The sequence below is a fragment of the Eschrichtius robustus genome (assembly GCF_028021215.1).
Source record: "Eschrichtius robustus isolate mEscRob2 chromosome Y unlocalized genomic scaffold, mEscRob2.pri SUPER_Y_unloc_1, whole genome shotgun sequence".
Classification (NCBI taxonomy): Eukaryota; Metazoa; Chordata; class Mammalia; order Artiodactyla; family Eschrichtiidae; genus Eschrichtius; species Eschrichtius robustus.
Window position 1 is genome coordinate 2,203,789 of NW_027175152.1, and position 6,000 is coordinate 2,209,788.

Below are 6,000 nucleotides of genomic sequence, written 5' to 3' on the forward strand. Positions count from 1 at the left end.
AGTTGTGGACAAAGAATGTCACTTGACATTTCAGTAGATGAAGGATGTTTCAGCCATAAAGTTATCAGCCACTGCAACCGCCCCAATGATGCAACCTGAGGGGACTCAAGATGGAGAAAGACAGAATACTGGCCCTACATTGTTAAGGAATAACTTGAAAGGACTAATTCAGTGGAATTGAAAGTGGAATTCAAAGGAATAATTTCAGTGAGCCTGAGGCAGGAGGTAGATGGGCTCCAGGCTAGGCATTACAACCAGCTTCCTGTTTACATATCCTGGGGTGAGAAAAAGATGCGCTTCAGACGGAACACTTAAAACTAGCCTCCTGTTTGCATTTTCTGAGGAAGGATGCAGGTGGGTTCCAGGCTAGATATTCAACCAGCCTCCTGTTAGCACTGTGAGATGGAAATAACAACAGAAACACGGTAAATAGCTGGACTTTGTTTCCTGTGGACAATTTAAGATAACAGTTACAGCAGGGACAGAGGGGCTAAACCCTGTTTGAGTAATTGATCAAGAGGCCACATATTTCTCATCCTTGGGGCAAGGGAGACACTGCACACTGCACATGCACATTCTCTCCTTCGGGCAAGGGAGACACTGCACATGCCCAGAAAGGCTCCTTGGAGGTGAAAAGGAGGGTCTGTATCTCTGCCTTGCTTCAGTCTTAAATAAACACAAACTGCTTCTCTGGGTGCTCTCCCACTTGTTGTGCTGTGCCCCTAATAATACACTTTTTGCACCTGTTTTTAGAGTTTTTGCCTCCTTATAACATTCTTGCTTTCAAGTGGAGGCAAGAGCCAGGGACAATTTGCTTCTAGCCTCTAGTCCTTGGTGTTCTAATGGCTACGATTCCTGGTTTTCATCAAGGATACCCAGGTTCAATTCCTGGGCAGGGAACTAAGATCTCACTTCATGCCACTGGCCACTGCTGCATCTCTGAGATCAAGCCCAGACATGCATTTTCCCATAGCTAGAAAGGCATGAAAATTATTAACTTGAGATGTCTGTTTTTTACATGTTTGACTACATGTTTTGGGGTGTTTTTCTGTTTTTGTTTTTGCTTTTCAGCAAAAACTCCTATATATCCTGGTTCCTCACTTACCTCTTTGGAGCCGTACCTCAGAGCTGTCTGAGATGCTTTATCCCAGGCTATAGTCCTCAGTAAGTCCACCAAATGAAACATAATTCTCAACTATTAGGTTTGCTTTTTTTTTTTAACTTGACGGTTTTGGTGACCAAAAAAGGGACCCAGAGCAGATTTCTCTCCTTTACCTGAACTCTAGGAGGATCCAGAGCCTTGGTTCCAACAACAGAGTCCTCTTCTGCCCATCAGCCTCATCAGAGAGTCCAGATAAATTTGGGTGATTCTCTACTGATCCTTGGGTCTCCTGATTATTGGTTGACGATCCTGAGTTTTTTCAGGTGGTGTTAAACCACTCTCTGGAGGAGTAGGTTATCCCTGAAACTTAATTTCAAGAAGAGGTACCTGGGTTATCCTCAGCTGAAAGACGGGGAAGACTTTGCTCAGCTGAAAGACACCAAGTAGAGACTGGAGTAGGTAATTAGGTGGGAGAATGGCCTGTCATTTTTCCCTTGAATTGGCTTTTTTAATAGAGTTTGTTGGAATAAAAGTGAAGATATCTCATGAAACTTTCAGCTCTGATGAAGGGACCTCTCCTCCTGGCTTTCTCAGGCAACTGGGAAACTTGTGGGAGATTTGGAGACAAGACCCTATATCATGCAGCCATCCCCATAGGGAAACCCACTCATTTTTATTAAAAACTTGCTGCACTGGGGACCCACGTAAGAGCTGGCCACTCAGTGATCTGAGCACCCACATAGTCTCAGGCTATGGGAGGGAAAAACTGAGATAGGTAAGAGAGCTGAAAAAACTCTGGGGTAAAACCTAGAGGTGTCAGCTTTCACTGCAGGTCTGAAGGCTTAAAGCCTGGAGGATTTTCTTGCACAGTAGCTTACACACATGATTGGAAAATTGTTACTCTGTGTGTGTGTGTGTGTGTGTGTGTGTGTGTGTGTGTGAGACAGGGCTTACTTTCTGCCCATGCAGATCTCTTCTCAAGTTTCTCCAGTGTCCGTATGATTAAATAGTTTTCTTCCTCCAGAGTAAGAAGTCTAAAAGACCAAGGCTGAAGTAGGATGTTTCTTATAGCCTCGCCTCAGACACCACACGTAATAATTTCTGCTGCTTTCTGTTGGTAACATGGAAAAATTCTGCTGCAGTGTGGAAAGGGACTATACAAAGGCATGGGCATCCGGAGGTAAGGATAACTGGCACCTTCCTTCAATACTACAAAGGACACTGAAGGAATGATTTCACTGAAGGATATGCAGCTTAGTCTACTTTCTGCCCATAGAACATTTAAGTTTCAAGTCTCTTCTGTTGAGAAAGGTAGATCTTTGGTAATGCAACTATCAAAAACTTACAAGCCCTGAACATATCCCTTATCCCTCTACCATCCAGATAAGAACTTCAACATGAGAAATACATAATAAAATAGAGAAAATATATATTTTTTAAAAAAACTAAACAAACAGAAGTAAAAGGAAGCTGCCATAACATAACTAAAGCCACATGTGAATTCCCACAGCTTGCCTTAGAAGCATAACAAAAATGTCCTCTTTTGCCACTTCTATTCAACATAGCTCTGGAAGTCTGAGCTGGAGCAATAATGCAATGAAACTAAACAAAAAATATCTAAATTGGATAAATAAAATGAAAATATTTCTGTTAATAGATTACAAAATTTATTTGTAGAAAATCTAAAAATTTCTGCAGAAAAACTGTTAAACCAAATAGAAAACTCAGCAAAATTGCAAACTAACATTGAAAATCAGTTGCATTTCTATACACTAAAAATACAGAATTCTAAGAAAGATTAAGAAAATAATTCTATTTACAAGAGCATAAAAGGAATATTATTCTTAGTTGTAAGTTGAATCAAAGAAGTGAAAACAGACATTTAAAACTATAGAACACTGTTAAATTAATTAAAGAAGACACAAATAAATAAAAAGTTTCCTTGTATTCATGAATCGGAAGACTTACTGTAATTATGATGCCACTACTACCGGAAGCAATTGACAAATTTATGCAAGCCCTCTCAAAATCCCAAAGGTGTCTTGAAAAAAAAATCCTACATTTATATAAAATGTCAAGGGACTCTCAATTGCAAAATAATCATTTAAAAAGAATAAATTTGGAAGTCTTACATTTCCTGTTTTTAAAAATTATTATAAACTTACAGTAATCAAGACAATGTGGTACTGGCATAAAGACAGACACACAGACAAAAGGAATATAATACAGAATTCAGAAATGAATCCTCCTTAATAAATCCTCATATATATGGTCAAATGACCATTCAATAGGGAAAGGACAGTGTTTGCAACAAGTGGTGTTGGGAAAACTGGATATCCACATTTGAAAGAATGAAGTTGGATGAATTAACTCAAAATGTATAAAGACCTAAACATCATACCTAAAACTATAAAACTCTCCGAGGAAAACATAGTGGAAAAGCTTTTATGACACCAGCAATAATTTTTGTGTGTGTGACACCAAAAACACATGCAACAAAAGCAAAAATAAAGAAACTACATCAAAATATAAAACTTCTGTGCACCAAAGAACATAGTCAACAAGGCAGACTAAGGAACTGAAGAAAGTATTTCCCAATCATATATCTAATAAGGATTCAATTTGTGGAATATATAAAGAACTCCTAACTCAACAAAAACAAGCAACCCAATTCAAAAATGGACACATGATTTAAATGGACATTTCTTCAAAGAAGATGTATGTGAAAAGATGCTCAACACCAATAATTACTAGGAAAATTAACGCAAAAAAACACAATGAGGGGACTTCCCTGGTGGCGCAGTGGTTAAGACTCCACGCTCCCAATGCAGGGGGCCTGGGTTCGATCCATGGTCAGGCAAGGAGATCCCACACGCATGCCGCAACTAGGAGTTCGCAAGCTTCAACTAAGAAGCCCGCAAGATGCAACTAAAGGAGCCCGCCTGCCACAACTAAGACCTGGCGCAACCAAATAAATAAATAAATATTTAAAAAACCCACAATGAGAAATGATCTCATACACATTAAGATCGTTATTTTAAAAGAGTTACAAGAGAAAGTAAAAGTGTTGGCAATCATGTGGAGAAATTGGAACACTTGTGCACTATTGATTGGAAATGTAAAATGGTATAGCCACAGTGGAAAACACTATGGTAGTTCTTAAAATTAAACTTACAAATTTCATATGATCTAGCAATACCACGTCCCAGTACACAACCAAAAGAATTAAAATCAGAGTCTCATATAGATATTTGTACGCCCCCAAACACAGCACCATTATTCACAATAACCAAAAGGTGGGAGCAATCCAAATATCAATTGATAAATGAATGAACAATATATAGTAAATACATGCAATGGAATATTATACAGACAAAAAAAAAAGAAGGAAATCATGTGTAATGTTACAACAAGAATTGGCCCTGTAGACGTTATACAAAGTGAAATAAGCATCACAAAAGACAAAACTGTATGATTCACCTATATGAAGTAGCTAAGGTAGTAAAATTTACAAAATCAGAGCAGCAGATTAATGATTACCAGGAGGTGAGAAGAAAAGGGAAATAGGCTGTTGTGTAATGAGCGTGAGATTTCAGATTTGCAAGAAGAAAGTTCTTGAGATCTGTTTCACAATAATGTAAACATATTTAACAGTATCAAACTGTACATCTAAAAATGGTTAAAATAATAAATATTATGTGCTTTTTATCATAATCAAAAAGTGTTCACCAATAAATGGATAAATAGAATCTGTTATATGCATACGAAGAAATATTCAGTTTTAAAAAGGACAAAAAAAAATATGAGATATGCCACAATATGTATAAGTCTTGAGGACATTATGCAAAATAAAATGACCCGGTCACAAAATGACAAATTCTGTAAAATTTCACTTATATTAAGTATCAAGAGAGAGAGTCAGACTAAGACAGGGACGGTGGGGAGTGCTAGCTCTTTTTTTAAAAGGATGCTATTTCTATCAAATTAGAGTCCCATTCTTATGGTATCATTCAGCCTTAATTATATCCTTGAATTTTTTTTTAATACAAAAGACTCTATTTGGCAAGACTTAAAAAGCAAACAAACAAACAAGAACAACAACAATAAAACACTAAGGTAAGTTCATACCAGACCTCTGTGGTATCCAGATGCAGACACACTGAGGATTAAGGTGTTAAGGCTTCAACATACAAACCTCAGAGAAGGGCAGACAAACATTCAATCCCTAACAACAAGTATTATCAAAATTAGGAGACAGCATTGTCACAATACTCCTTTGTGATATCAGAACTTATTCAAGGTTCTGCAATTATCCCAGTGATGTCTTTTATATGAAAAAAGTGAATTTTTCTTATCCAGAAAGCAATCTAAAATTATGCAAAGCATTTAATTATCATATTCCTAGTCGCCTTCTCTATAATCATTTATCAGTTTTTCCTTATATTTTATGACCTTAATATTTGTCAAGAGCACAGGACGTTTATTTTGCAGAAAGTCCCTCATTTTAGATTTCTAGTATTTTCTCTTGATTATAATCAGGAACTCATTCTTCACAAGAATATTACAGAAGAGATGTGTCCTCAGGACAACTGAAAGCACATGATGTTCGCATCATCTTTTTGTTAACTTCGATCCCTCAATTAAAATGGTGTCTGCTAGAATTCTCCGTGAAAATTACTGTTTTTCCTTGGTAACTAGTAATTAACTTATGGGTATTTACTCTGAAACAATATAAATGTCTTGTTTCTTATCAAACTATCACCCACAAACTGCAGCTTTCTTTGATGATTCTTTCCTCCTTTGCAATTCAATTGACCACCATCAGCACCCAGCCCATTCCTGCAATGGTACAACTAAGACCTACCTGGTATAGTCACTTTTAGTATATTGTCAGGAGA